The sequence below is a fragment of the Oncorhynchus nerka genome, linkage group LG25, assembly GCF_034236695.1.
Source record: "Oncorhynchus nerka isolate Pitt River linkage group LG25, Oner_Uvic_2.0, whole genome shotgun sequence".
Lineage (NCBI taxonomy): Eukaryota > Metazoa > Chordata > Actinopteri > Salmoniformes > Salmonidae > Oncorhynchus > Oncorhynchus nerka.
The window spans coordinates 18,950,144-18,965,688 of record NC_088420.1 but is presented as its reverse complement, the minus strand read 5'-3'; the positions used below and the strand labels follow the sequence as shown (position 1 = coordinate 18,965,688).

Below are 15,545 nucleotides of genomic sequence, written 5' to 3'. Positions count from 1 at the left end.
TTGGTGGGGATTTTTATGAATTGTTCAGCAGTCTAATGGCTTGGGGGTAGAAGCTGTTGAGGAGCCTTTTGGTCCTAGACTTGGGACCAAAAGTCCCACCTTTGACAGTGATTACAGCCTTGAGTCCTGAGTCTATGATTCTTTCATACTGACATGTAATGGTAACAGGATTCAAAGTTCACAGTGACCATACCTGAGTGTAGTAGGGGTGCTTGGTTTTCAAGGAAAATAAAGTGTTGATATGTCCACTCGTCTTCTGTCTAGTAGTCAACTATTTCAACTGACCACTATCTATTTAGCTACCCAGAGTATCTGCATTGAACCTTGTTGTACTAACTTTTTTGACTCATCACATAGGCTGCTGCTACTGCTTATTATCTGTCACTTTATAACTAGTTATGTGTACAAGAAATGCATTTTCCACATTTTGCTAAGTTAGACTTATTCTAAAATTAATAAAATAAATGTTTTCCTCATCAGTCTACACAAAATACCCCATAATGACAATTTCTTAACAAATCTATTAAAAATAAAAACATATCTTATCATATCTTAAGTATTCAGACCATTTGCTATGAGACTCGAAATTGAGCTCAGGTGCATCCTGTTTTCATTAATCATCCTTGAGATGTTTCTACAACTTGATTGGATTCCACCTGTGGTAAATTCAATTGATTGGACATCATTTGGAAAGGCATACACCTGTCTATATAAGGTCACACAGTTGACAGCACGTCAGAGCAAGAACCAAGCCATGAGGTTGAAGGAATTGTCCGTAGAGCTCCGAGACAGGATTGTGTCGAGGCACAGATCTGGGAGAGGGTAGCAAAACACGTATTCAGCATTGAAGGTCCCCAATAACACAGTGATCTCCATCATTCCTAAATTGGAAGAAGTTTGGAACCACCAAGACTCTTCCAAGAGCTGGCCGCCCGGCCAAACTGAGCAATCAGGGGAGAAGGGCTTGGTCAGGGAGGTGACCAAGAACCCGATGGTCACTCTGACAGAGCTCCAGAGATCCTCTGTGGAGATGGGAGAACCTTCTGTAGAAAGACAACCATATCTGCTGCACTCCACCAATCAGGCCTTTATGGTACAGTGGCCAGACAGAAGCCACTACTCAGTAAAAGGCACATGACAGCCCACTTGGAGTTTGCCAAAAGGCACCTAAAGGAGTCTCAGACCATGAGAAACAGGATTCTCTGTTCTGATGAAACCAAGACTGAACTATTTTGCCTGAATGCCAAGTGTAACGTCTGGAGGAAACCTGGCACCATTCCTACGTGAAGCATGGTGGTGGCAGCAACATGCTGTGAGGATGTTTTTCAGCAGCAGGGACGGGGACACTAGTCAGGATCAAGGGAAAGATGAACAGAGATTCCTGATGAAAACCTGCCCCAGAGCGCTCAGGACCTCAGACTGGCGGCAAAGGGTCAACTTCCAACAGGACAGCGACCCTAAGCACACAGCCAAGTCAACGCAGGAGTGGCTTCGGGACAAGTCTCTGAATGTCCTTGAGTGGCCTAGCCAGAGCCCGGACTTGAACCTGATCAAACATCTCTGGAGAGATCTGAAAATAGCTGTGCAGCGATGCTCCCCATTCAACCTGACAGAGCATGAAAGGATCTGCAGAGAAGAATGGGAGAAACTGCCCAAATACAGGTGTGCCAAGCTTGTAGCGTCATACCCAAGAACACTTCAAATCAAATGTATTTATATAGCCCTTCGTACATCAACTGATATCTCAAAGTGCTGTACAGAAACCCAGCCTAAAACCCCAAACAGCAAGCAATGCAGGTGTAGAAGCACGGTGGCTAGGAAAAACTCCCTAGAAAGGCCAAAACCTAGGAAGAAACCTAGAGAGGAACCAGGCTATGTGGGGTGGCCAGTCCTCTTCTGGCTGTGCCGGGTGGAGATTATAACAGAACATGGCCAAGATGTTCAAATGTTCATAAATGACCAGCATGGTCCAATAATAATGAGGCAGAACAGTTGAAACTGGAGCAGCAGCACGGCCAGGTGGACTGGGGACAGCCCGGAGTCATCATGTCAGGTAGTCCTGAGGCATGGTCCTAGGGCTCAGGTCCTCCGAGAGAGAGAAAGAACGAGAGAATTAGAGAGAGCACACTTAAATTCACACAGGACACCGAATAGGACAGGAGAAGTACTCCAGATATAACAAATTGACCCTAGCCCCCCGACACATAAACTACTGCAGCATAAATACTGGAGGCTGAGACAGGAGGGGTCAGGAGACACTGTGTCCCCATCTGAGGACACCCCCGGACAGGGCCAAACAGGAAGGATATAACCCCACCCACTATGCCAAAGCACAGCCACCACACCACTAGAGGGATATCTTCAACAACCAACTTACCATCCTGAGACAAGGCCGAGTATAGCCCACAAAGATCTCCGCCACGGCACAACCCAAGGGGAGGGGGGGCGCCAACACTTGAGGCTGTAATCACTGCTAGTTTCTCCTACAAAGTACTGAGTAAAGGGCGGCCACATTGCGGGCCACCAGTTGTCCATCTCAACCCTTGTCATCTGAAGCAGAGAATAGCTAAACTCACACATTGCTTACATACTGTTGAGCTAGGCCCGTGTGTTGAATTGGTCCGGGTCCCTCCGGGGTCGAGAACTGGCACCAGGCGGAGCTGAGACTCTGTACCTTTGGTTATTTGAATGATCTAATAGTTGTCCACATTTATTTTCCACAGCCAACAACATGAGTAAGCAACAACAAAATCGAGTCGCATTGAAATTGCAAGTACCTCACAGGGAGAGAAATATGCATGCCCAGTCATTGTACAACGTTCTTAATGCAGTTGCAGGAAAACACATTTGAGAGCAGTTTTGATGGCCACTGTTAAAAGAGGAGGATTACACTACACAGGATTACACTACACTTAAATCCAACAAATTTGTCAAATGCACAATTTTAGAATCAGTTTTTAATCCGTTAAAAGAAGAATTGATGCGCTGCACACCTTTAAAAATAGCATAATTTTTTATCTTTGGGCTTGGGGAGGGTATCAAGTCAGGTCGAGTCATAAGGCTCAAGTCCAAGTCACAAGTCATTGGTGTTGAAGTCAAAGTCGAGTTGCACGTCATCATATTTTTGAGTCGACTCCAAGTCTTGTGACTCGAGTCCACACCTCTGATAGTTACTTAAAGTTAGCTATATCAACTCAAGTGTTGAAGTCTCTCTCCTCCAGGTCTCCAGTCCAACGTCAGCATCTCATTTTGAACTTAATTTGAATATGATGACGATGAATTTTATCGACGTCTGATAGACCAATAAACGCAACTTTGAAAAACCCATCTCGACACTTGATCCCACATACTCGGTTCAGTTGCCTCCCATTGGAAACAACATGATGTGGTCTAAGGCACTGCATCTCAGTGTAAGAGGTGTCACTACATCCGACCGTGATTGGGAGTCACATAGGGCGGCGCACAATTGGCCCAGCGTCGTCCGAGCAGTCATTGTAAATAAGAATTTGTTCTTAACTGACTTGCCTGGTTAAATAAAATGCAAACATAAAAGTATGAGTATTCGAACACAGCTCTAGTTTAGCAATGTGGTTTCTATGTGTAAATGACGTTAGTTGGATACTGGATAGAAGATGGATTGTAACTTACACGGGGGATGAATGCCTTAATATACGGGTTTGATGAAAGATACACATGCAGAGACTCAAATCAAATATTATTGGTCATGTACACTTTTTGCAGATGATGTTGCAAGGTGTAGCGAAATGCTTGTGTTCCTAGCTCCAACAGTGCAGAAATAACTAACAATACACGCTAATCCTAAAAATGGAAAGAAAGGAATTATGAAATATTAACGAACGAGCAATTATTTTAATATATTTTTTATTCATTTAACTAGGCAAGTCCGTTAAGAACAAATTCTTATTTACAATGATGGCCTACACTGGCCAAACCCGGACGACACTAGGCCAATTTTGCGCAGCCCTATGGGACTCCCAATCACAGCTGGTTGTGATACAGCAATGTCAGATTCCGGGAATATGTGTGTGTAGACATTATGGACAGTAAATGAATAGAAAAGTTGTGTGCAGCATTTAGTTTTATAGGATGAGCCTTGGCTAGAATACAGTCAGTGGTGGAAAAAGTACCCAATTGTCATACTTGAGTAAATGTAAAGATGCCTTTAATAGAAATGACTCAAGTAAAGATGTAAGTCACCCAGTAAAATGGTACTTGAGAAAGTGTGGTTTTAAATATAATGAAGTATCAAAAGTAAATGTAGTTGCTAAAATATACTGAAGTATCAAAAGTAAAAATACAAATCAATTAAAATTCCTTATAAGCAAACCAGATGGCACCATTTTAAAATGCTTTTAAAAAATGTTTTTTTTTACGGGAAGCCAGAGCCACACTCCCAACACTCAGACATACTTTACAAACAAAGCATTTGTATTTAGTGAGCCCGCCCGATCAGGGGTAGTAGGAATGACCAGGGATGTTCTCTTGATAAGCATGTGAATTGGACGCTTTTCCTCTCCTGCTAAGCAGTCAAAATGTAACTAGTACTTTTGGGTGTCATGGAAAATCTATGGAGTAAAAAGTACATTATTTTATTTTGGAATATAGTGAAGTAAAAGTTATAAAGAGTAAAGTTCAGATACAAAAAAAATGAACTACCTATGTAAAAATACTTCAAAGTACTACTTAAGTACTTTACACCACTGAATATAGTATATACATATGAAGTGGGTAAAATGGTATGTACAGTTGAAGTCAGAAGTTTACATGCACTTAAGGTTGGAGTCATTAAAACAAGTTTCTCAACCACTCCACAAATTTCTTGTTAACAAATTTCTTGTTGGCAAGTCGGTTAGGACATCTACTTTGTGCATGACACAAGTAATTTTTCCAACAATTGTTTCGACAGATTATTTCACTGTCACATTTCCAGTGGGTCAGAAGTTCACATACACTAAGTTGACTGTGCCTTTAAACAGCTTGGACATTTCCAGAAATGTTGTCATGGCTTTATAAGTTTCTGATAGGCTAATTGACATCCTTTGAGTCAAATGGAAGTGTACCTGTGGATGTATTTCAATGCCTACCTTCAAACTCAGTGCCTCTTTGCTTGACATGGGAAAACCAAAAGAAATCAGCCAAGACCTCAGAGACTCGTTTTACTGTGGATATATATACTTTTGTACCTGTTTCCTCCAGCATCTTCACAAGGTCCTTTGCTGTTGTTCTGGGATTGATTTGCACATTTCGCATCAAAGTACTCTCTAGGAGACAGAACGAGTCTCCTTCCTGAGCGGTATGACGGCTCCATGGTCCCATGGTGTTTTATACTTGCGTACTATTATTTGTACAGATGAACGTAGTACATTCAGGCGTTTGTAGACTGGTGGAGGTCTACAAATTCTTTCTGAGTTCTTGTCTGTAAACTATTGTTGTAAAAATGTATTTTGTCATACACAAAGTAGATGTCCTAACCGACTTGCCAAAACTATAGTTTGTTAACAACACATTTGTCTAGTGGTTGAAACACTTAGGTTTGAGTCATTAAAACAAGTTTATTTAAACTTACGACTTCAACTGTATAAACAGTGTTATTTTAATGTGAAATATGTTCCAGTGGGGGAACAAGATGTGGGGGTCATATTCAAATGCTTTTTATCTGTAGAATAAAGCAAAGTTGTTTTTCTGGCAAGGGTCAAAGTTTGCCTGTCTATAGAATTAGAAGCTAATATTAGCTATATAAAGCCAATATAACTAGATATCCTATTATGAATCAGGACAGCAGGAATCAACCATATTCATATATTTTTTTCAGGATCAACTGCAGCAGAAAATCGTGTGCCCTGGGATTGTGACATGCCTTACTGCTTCCGCCACAATGGCCTGTACTTAATGGCAGGCATTGCTGAGGCCATCTACTTCAGGGAGGTGAGACCGATATTTAACGTCAGCAGAAGGGATGTCATAACTGTGCGTATGGGATGACTACAGGCCATCGTTCTCTAGCTGACATGCATAATAGGGATGTGTTTCTTTCCCTTTCAAGACGATTAGATGCGTATCTAGATACATGGGCTCCAATTAAAGGTGTGTGAACATTTTTAAAGGAAAAAATAAAATAAACAAATACCTTATGCAACAATGTAACATTAGTAGGAGGCGATATGCGTCTTGCGTCTTTCAAATGATTTGCCACCGTTATAGGCGCTCAGCACGTCATCTTCACGAACAGTTGGAAAAGGCCAGAGTGAGACCGGGAAGCGACAGCAGCAAAGGCCTGTATGGCAATAGGCTACTTTGAGAAGTTAAAGTGAGGTGATGAAATGCAAACTTTGTGAGGTGGAATTGAGCCACAGTGAAAAATCAAAGCGATGATTGTAGTGGATATGCAGCCATTGTCTGGTGGAGTATGTCGGCCTCAGTATCTTAAGGGCATAACTAGAACCAGATGCCATGTTGAAAAACCGTGACAGCCCTGATGGAGAAATTGTGCGACGATTGCTCTGCATGTACACAGTGTGAGCTCTCAAACACCATTCGTGGAGTTAACAGATTGTCATACATCATTGCAACTAGCCATCACATTGATGAGAAGTGGGACATGTAGTATGTATTGACAACCTGGAAGAGAGGCACACAACCCAGAACCTAAAACGGCATTAATACTATCGTTGCTGAGTGGGTGGGGGACAGCAGTAAGTTGTGCTGCCGTCGGGTAGGGTTTCCACTAGTTACTACAGCCACAAAGTCTAAATGAGCTATATCGTAAAAATGTATGTAAAGAAATATTATTAATTTAAGGTTGGAGTTAAGCATAAGGTTAGGTTTAAAATTACATTTTAAAAAGAGAAGTTGTAGAAATAGGAGGGCTTTGATTTTGTGGCTGTGATAACTTGTGATGGGCTGCAGTAGATTGAACTGCATTGCCCCCCAGCGGTCATACAGAGAACCACATCGCAATTGTGAATTCACTTCATTTTATGATAAAGAAAATATATGTTTAAATGATAAAATTGCAGTTTAAAAGTTAAGAGAATTTTCATTTGTTAATGATTTGGTTTATTTAGAGAAACGAATCGGTGCGTTTTGGTTCGATGCAATACGATTCGATGCATTTACACATTCAATTCTAAATTAAAATCTTCTGCTGATGGAACTCATGAGCTGGGCCTCTGAGGTGGATCTGTCGGGTGTGTGTGTGTGTGTAAACTATGTATATGTCTATGGTGTATGTAGACACCTGAACTGAGCCATAAGGGAAACTACCACCCCACTGTCAGTCACTTTTTTTTGTCCCCCCGCCCCCCGAACTCACTTTTAATCTGGAATGTTATTGTGTGTAGATTGATGAGGAAAATGTATTAATTTAATCCATTTTAGAATAAGCCTGTAATGTAACCATGTAGAAAAAGTCAAGGGGTCTGAATACTTTCTGAATGCACTGTATACTGATTGTTTCAAGCAAAACTACTAAAACTATTGCTGATGGTGAAACCCGAACAATCAAAATAAAGTCTAACGTAAGCCCTGATGTGCATTTTCTAACGTAAGCCCTGATGTGCATTTTCTAACGTAAGCCCTGATGTGCATTTTCTAACGTAAGCCCTGATGTGCATTTTCTAACGTAAGCCCTGATGTGCATTTTCTAACGTAAGCCCTGATGTGCATTTTCTAACGTAAGCCCTGATGTGCATTTTCTAACGTAAGCCCTGATGTGCATTTTCTAACGTAAGCCCTGATGTGCATTTTCTAATGTAAGCCCTGATCTGCATTGGCTGGTAGAATGTATTTTTTCTTAGAATGTCTTTTCTTACCAGCCACTTTTTGTGGGTGGTCACACAGAGCATTTGGGAACAGTTCCCCGCCCCACCCCCCAATCCAAAGCCCACAGTTAAAGAATGATATATATATTTCTGTGCGTCAGCTATGTAGGAGATAATCTCAATGCTACAGTGGTGAAAGCAGGGTGAGGTACAGCATAGGTTTTATATTTGGTTCAAACAATGGAGAGAAAGATGGAGACCACTGGAACAGCTCTAAATCAAATCAAATTTTATTTGTCACATACACATGGTTAGCAGATGTTAATGCGAGTGTAGCGAAATGCTTGTGCTTCTAGTTCCGACAATGCAGTAATAACCAACAAGTAATCTAGCTAACAATTCCAAAACTACTACCTTATAGACACAAGTGTAAGGGGATGAAGAATATGTACATAAAGATATATGAGTGAGTGATGGTACAGAGCGGCATAGGCAAGATACAGTAGATGGTATTGAGTGCAGTATATACATATGAGATGAGTATATAAACAAAGTGGCATAGTTAAAGTGGCTAGTGATACATGTATTACATAAAGATGCAGTAGATGATATAGAGTACAGTATATACATATGAGATGAATAATGTAGTGTATGTAAACATTATATTAGGTAGCATTGTTTAAAGTGGCTAGTGATATATTTGACATTTCCCATCAATTGCCATTATTAAAGTGGCTGGAGTTGAGTCAGTGTGTTGGCAGCAGCCACTCAATGTTAGTGGTGGCTGTTTAACAGTCTGATGGCCTTGAGATAGAAGCTGTTTTTCAGTCTCTCGGTCCCAGCTTTGATGCACCTGTACTGACCTCGCCTTCTGGATGATAGCGGGGTGAACAGGCAGTGGCTCGGGTGGTTGTTGTCCTTGATGATCTTTATGGCCTTCCTGTGACATCGGGTGGTGTAGGTGTCCTGGAGGGCAGGTTGTTTGCCCCCGGTGATGCGTTGTGCAGACCTCACTACCCTCTGGAGAGCCTTACGGTTGTGGGCGGAGCAGTTGCCGTACCAGGCGGTGATACAGCCCGACAGGATGCTCTCGATTGTGCATCTGTAGAAGTTTGTGAGTGCTTTTGGTGACAAGCCAAATTTCTTCAGCCTCCTGAGGTTGAAGAGGCGCTGCTGCGCCTTCTTCACGATGCTGTCTGTGTGGGTGGACCAATTCAGTTTGTCTGTGATGTGTACGCCGAGGAACTTAAAACTTACTACCCTCTCCACTACTGTTCCATCAATGTGGATAGGGGGGTGTTCCCTCTGCTGTTTCCTGAAGTCCACAATCATCTCCTTAGTTTTGTTGACGTTGAGTGTGAGGTTATTTTCCTGACACCACACTCCGAGGGCCCTCACATCCTCCCTGTAGGCCGTCTCGTCGTTGTTGGTAATCAAGCCTACCACTGTTGTGTCGTCCGCAAACTTGATGATTGAGTTGGAGGCGTGAGTGGCCACGCAGTCGTGGGTGAACAGGGAGTACAGAAGAGGGCTCAGAACGCACCCTTGTGGGGCCCCAGTGTTGAGGATCAGCGGGGTGGAAATGTTGTTGCCTACCCTCACCACCTGGGTATCTCTGGTATCTACTTCTGTCTGTTTGTCTCATGTTCTGTGTTCTTTTGGCTGGTAAATATTGGGCATCCACCAGCCAAGTAAATTTCCCACCCTGGATTAGAGTTGTCTCCTGCTGTAGAGTTGTCTCCTGCTGTAGTTTAGGCTACTTTTATTCTGTTAAAACACCCTTTTCAACAAAAATATATCTAGCAAATTACATTTGTTGTCACTCAACTAATATTGCACAAGCCATTTTACAAATATTAGAATGTTGACGGTGATGCGCAGATCAGGAATAGGCCTACCTTGTTGGTCTGTGCAGTGCTCGCAGTTTGACTAGGCTACTGATATTGACTGGGGTTGTTCGACATGCAAATTGACTTGTAGATCAATGACCGTCAACACAATTACATGCTTAGTTCGACACTGAAGTAGAGGACGCAGTAATCTCAAAAGATGAGGTATCTTTAGAATGTAGAAAGTCATTTGAGCAAAACATTTTAGTGAGCCAGTGATTGGTAACATTTGAATCTAATTTCTGACCGACGCATGCTACATTTAGATCGGTTTGGTGTCCCACAGATGATACCATCAAATGTTTCAAATATGAGTGTATCGGTAAATGTTACATCCCTAATGCATAATCTTCTTCTAAATGCCTCACTACTACTTTGAGGATAGAATGAATGGTGCTGACTTGAGTTGTCAGGAAGGTACAGTCGGGCCTAACGTTTGATCAATTCCACAGTAACCGAAAGATGCAGAGACTTTGCACAGTTTGACATACATTTTAATCATTGGTTTTTGTTTGGCATACATTTTAAAGTGAAAAATCAGTCTCGGCATCATTCTGTTATCGTGGAATTGCCTTTTAGTAGCTGCTGTTGATGCTGTTAGGCAGAATATCGGCAATCAGGCCATCTTTGCCTCACCAGTTCCAAGCGGCTGTTTATGCCCTCATTATGGCCTGTTTTTTGTGTTTTTTTAATGATGAGACGTGAGATTACTACTCTCATGAAATGTAATTTTATTCACATATTTAATGACTGTGTAAATACTTAATTTTCTGTTTGATTTCCTCGCCATCTCTATTTTACGCATCGATAAACAAACACAAGTTATGTTTAGCTAAGTACCTTTTTTTTCTAAGTGAAAGTGGGGATTCACTTCTTCTTCAAAAATTATATTGTAATTATATTGTAACAGCATGACTTTAAGGCGATATTCCTTTAGTCAGTGAAATATATGGTCATACAGTGATATAATGAGCTTGTCATCTACTTTAGATTAAGTGGCAGTATTTGATGTTTATGTAATTATTGTCATTCCAGGTTTCCACTGGGAATTTGCTAGCCATCTTGAATCGCCATTACCAAGACCTGACCTGCCTTCGCTTCACTGACGACAGCAGCCATTTTATCTCAGGAGGCAAAGACAACCTGGCACTGGTCTGGAGTCTGGCCAGGTACAAACCGCTTTTACACTGGATTCTGCTCACTGTAACACAGAGTATTTGCTAACACTGTACTTGAACCTGCAGTGATAGGATCTACATAACAAATGTCATGGCAGCTTATGTCAGCTTATGATAACTGAGTTGACAAGCCATTTAGGTCCCCTAATTAATACAAACTAGCTAGTTTATGTAGGCCTTAAGATGGAAAGTTCAACTAAAGTGCTACAGAATATTGTCCTTAGTTATCATAATTTCAGTTAGATGTTAATGCAAATATGTTACATTAAGTTTCATTTAGACTTCATCAGGATTATTTGAGTTTTCTTGTACTAGGGGAGAGACTTTTGCAGGAAGGTTTAAAATCAGCTGCCAGAAATACTTTCAAACCTCTGCCAGAATTAGTGTCTTTAACACCTGTCATCAAGTTACTGTGGGCAAATGGAATTGTTCTCTCAATGTAGTAATTACATTACTACATTACACTGACTCATGGTTGGACGCACCTGGCTTTGAAGTGACAGGTAACGTTTGGTTAGACTGGGCTTGTAACAGTGACTCTGTTAGACTGATGCATTTTGTGCCATGTTATCCGCTGTGACATTATCCAATTTTGTGCTTGTCAACTTGAGAAATCGAGAAATGGGTTCCACTGCATTCTCTGAAACCTTTTCAAAAAGGGGACCGAAACCCAATTGTGATTTTGATCACAAGCCCTTAGGATCTGAATATTTCTAAGGCGTTTCAGATCTGTTAATCTCAGGGAAAAATGTGATTACTACTTTGATCATTGGCAGGGAGAGTAATGAACTGGTTTACTGAGTTTGAGTATTTAATCAAGACTACATGTAGAGCTATGAAACACTGACATCTACTCCTCTCTGAGTCACATTTTTGTTGAGTGGATTGTCATCATCGGAGCAATACAAGGCTTCTTAACTATTCTGATAACAAATTGAACAGATTGGATGTGAGTTGAATTGTGCAAGAAATATGACTGATGGTTGGCCTCTTTCAATTGATTATTCAATTGATTACAACTCATTATGATTTGTTGATCAGTCCGTTTTGCCTACTCAGTGACTCATCATTGTGATTCGATTTCCTCTGGGCTGAATGATAGTGAAACTCTTCTCCAATAGGTGGCAATGTGTGACTTCCATTCCTAGTGGTTGTCAGCACTGAAGGGGAATGGAAATGTACAGATTGTGGTAAGCAAGATAGTTTAACAAATGTAAACCTGTTCTCATATTTTCTCATTTGCCTCAGAAATGAGGTTAGCTAATTGAAATTGATTTCGACTGTTGATAGTCAGTCTTCCTCAGTCCTTCTACCTGCCAGTGAAAATGATATGTTGAGGCTTTGGATTGACTATGAATGTATACGACTCTCTACTTTCCAAAATAATAAATTATTCTCTTTTTCTTGTAGAGAATGTTATGTTGTCAATGAACCTGTCACGGTACTACCATCAGCCAGGCTTTCTGCTACATGCTCCATGTCTGCCAGGCCTTGACTTAGATGATGAAATGAGGATAAGATTCAGCAAAAGATGCTCAATATCCTGAAGGGAGGCAGCAAGGAAGTCAAATACTACTAAAGAAATGGTGTCAACCGTATGGCCCAGTATACAGTTTGAAATGGAACTTCCCTATGCCTTTATCAGCAGTCAACATCAGGGGGAGAGCAAGACATCTCTCAACTCCAATTTAGCTTTTGATGTATCAAAGTTCTTGACAGGTCCTCCTGCCTACAACGCACTATCTTTGTAGCAACCATTTCATCCTCAAAGCAGAGGCTTACACCACCATACTTTAAAATGGAAAATGCTTGTCAAATTCTCTGCAATACCAATGTTATCTCACAAACACAATGTCATCTTCTGTATCCAGGTGGTCAGAGATTTCATCTGGCCAACTGGGTTTTTTTTGTTGTCAGAGCTTCATCTGCGTCAGTCAGGCAAAATATATCTTATTCTTATCTGAAAATAAATATTTTTCCTATCTTATGCTTTGAAATATCTTTAAGTGCACCAAGGCACTGGTCTTTTGTCGACAAAGGAGTGCGCTTTGCTAAAGGCAGAGGAGGGACTGACAGCAATATTTTCAGGTGTGAAATTGAGCTGAATGTTAAACAAGTTTGTAGCCCCTCGTTTGTCTGATGTCCTGCGATGAGACAAACACGGTCCACATCTCATAAAGGACAGTGCTTGAGTAATAATACATGGGGGAAAAGCTGGAAAGTACATAATACTGCCTGGAGATGAATAATGCATCATCGCTCCAATTCAATGGCACTTTGAAGGTAGACCATCTTTTATTCTTCCCCCACAGCCTTTCAGCCATGCAATTCTGCCATCCCAACTCCCTGACAATTTCATCACCCCCCCCCCCCCCCCATTTGAGTAGGTGTTCTACAACTTTTGACCGGTATGGTTTACTACATAATATATGTGAAATTTGTTTTGATTTAGACTGGACCATTATCATGCACCTGTATCGTAACAGGGCAGGGGAAAAAAATACATGTCATCTATGCACTTAAATACCGAATGGAGGACCCTTTTCCTGTGATTAATTTTCATGCCAGCCAGGTAAGCTATACTCCTGTTCTAAAGAGAAGCAATGTGCTAAATGAGAAATAAATATAGTAGGCCTAACCTATAGAAAGCTGATGGGATCCTCCTCTTTTTAATAGAGGTCATCACTCTGTTTTCTCCAGCAGTTGCATAGCCTATAGAAATGTTGCGCAACATGAGCTCATGGGCTCTCCATTAAGTGTTTGATTAGATTTTCAAATACATTTGCATTGATGTTAGAGGGACAATAGAGGGCTGAGTACCAGGCAATTAGCAAGTTTGGTAGACTACTAATGACCTGCAGCAGCATCTGAGCCTAATTAATGTGACTAAACGGTCACGTGGAATTTGACTGCCTTCATGACTCGTGACCGCCGGTGTGGCGGTAATACAGTCACCGCAACAGCCCTAGTGCAGACACAGATCATCTCTACGTCACCTGGTAGGAGCGGTCTGTCAGGTAGGATCTAATCCAGGAGTGTGGAGAGCCTGATATGCCCAGCCCTGAGAGGGTGGAGAGGAGGATCTTATTGACATGACTGAAGCTACGACTATATACAGTGGGCTCCAAAATTACTGGCACCCCTTACTGGCAATGCACAAACAATGCTTAAATAAATAAAACAACATAATTATAGAGAGAAACTTAAAATACCAACATGTGAGAAATACTGTACTTTATTAATGTTATGGAGTTTCTCTAATTATATTGTTGATATTTTTTTAAGTATTGTTTGTGCATTGCCAGTCAGGGGTGGCAGTAATTTTGGAGCCCACTGTATAAGGTGGCAGGTAGCCTAGCGGTTAGAGCGTTGGGCCAGTAACTGAAAGGTCGCTGGTTCGAGTACCCAAGACAACACGGTGAGAGAATCTGTCGAAGATACTTAACCCTAGTTTGCTCCTGGGGTCCTGTACTACTATGGCTGACCCTGTAAAACAACACATTGCACTGCACCTATCCAATACAACATACATAGTTATACACTGGGTGTAGAAAACATTATCAACACTTGTTCTTTCCATGGTATAGACTGACCAGGTGAAATCTATGAACGCTTGTTGAATCCACTTCAATCAGTGTAAATGAAGGGGAGGAGACATGTTAAAGAACGATTTTTAAGCCTTGAGACATGAGACATGGATCGTGTATGTGTGCCCAATTCAGAGGGTGAATGGGCAAGACAAAATATTTAAGTGCCTTTCAATGGAATATGGTAGTAGGTGCCAGGCGCACTGGTTTGAGTGTGTCAAGAACTGCAATGCTGCTGGGTTTTTCACACTCAAGAATGGTCCACCACCCAAAATACATCCAGCCAACTTGACACAAATGTGGGAGACATTGGAGTCATCATGGGCCAGCATCCCTGTGGAACTCTTTCGACACCTTGTAGTCCATACCCTGACGTACAGACAAAAGGGGGTGCAATGTTTTGTACACTCAGGCTTCCTATCCCCGTATCTTTCCAGTATCACAAATACATCCACTCTCTTTGTCTTGACTTTAATTCCCAATTAAAGTTTGAAGTCCAGTGTTTGCTACTTTCTCTGACCTTCCCCTTTTTGAAGGGACAATGTGAAACTCAATGTAACATAAAGAGGCAGTGCTACGGGTCCGAGAGGAATTTTAAATGGCCACCGGGCTGCATCGGGAAATGCATCTTTCACCTGTGAAGAAATGCCTCGGTCGGGCCCACGCACCGACATTAAGTGGTTTGCATCGACCCCTTCTCAGTGGGACGTAATGATCGGACATGTCCACAGTAATATCTCTGCAATACACCCTGAGCAACTTTGAGCCGAAATTGGCTCCAGAAGGGAGTATTGCACCTGGGGTTTAGGGGTTTGATTTTTCCTCAGAACGCCCCAGGCTTCTTCTTTTCTCCTCCCTTTTTATGAGCACACGCCAGAGCAGAAGCCCATGCTGCGGTGTGTTCCTGTTACGGGTGATGTTTGTCACAGATGTTGATGCAGACAGGTTGTCCCTGAGATCCTGCCAGGGAGTGCCTCTCGCTGCTGAGCTGACAGAATGGGGCCTGGGTCCTGCTCATTTAATCAGCAGGCTTTCTATCCCCATATCTTTCCCTCTGTCTCTGCTCATCCACCTATATGCCTCACTCTCCTTTTCTCCTGTCCTGCTCTG

At 41.8% G+C, this 15,545-nt stretch overlaps 1 pseudogene; it reads left to right on the top strand.

Annotated features, from left to right (window-relative positions):
• The first annotated feature begins 991 nt into the window (after positions 1-991).
• Positions 992-15,545, top strand: part of LOC115109768 (WD repeat-containing protein 18-like) — an 88,735-nt pseudogene continuing 74,181 nt past the window's right edge.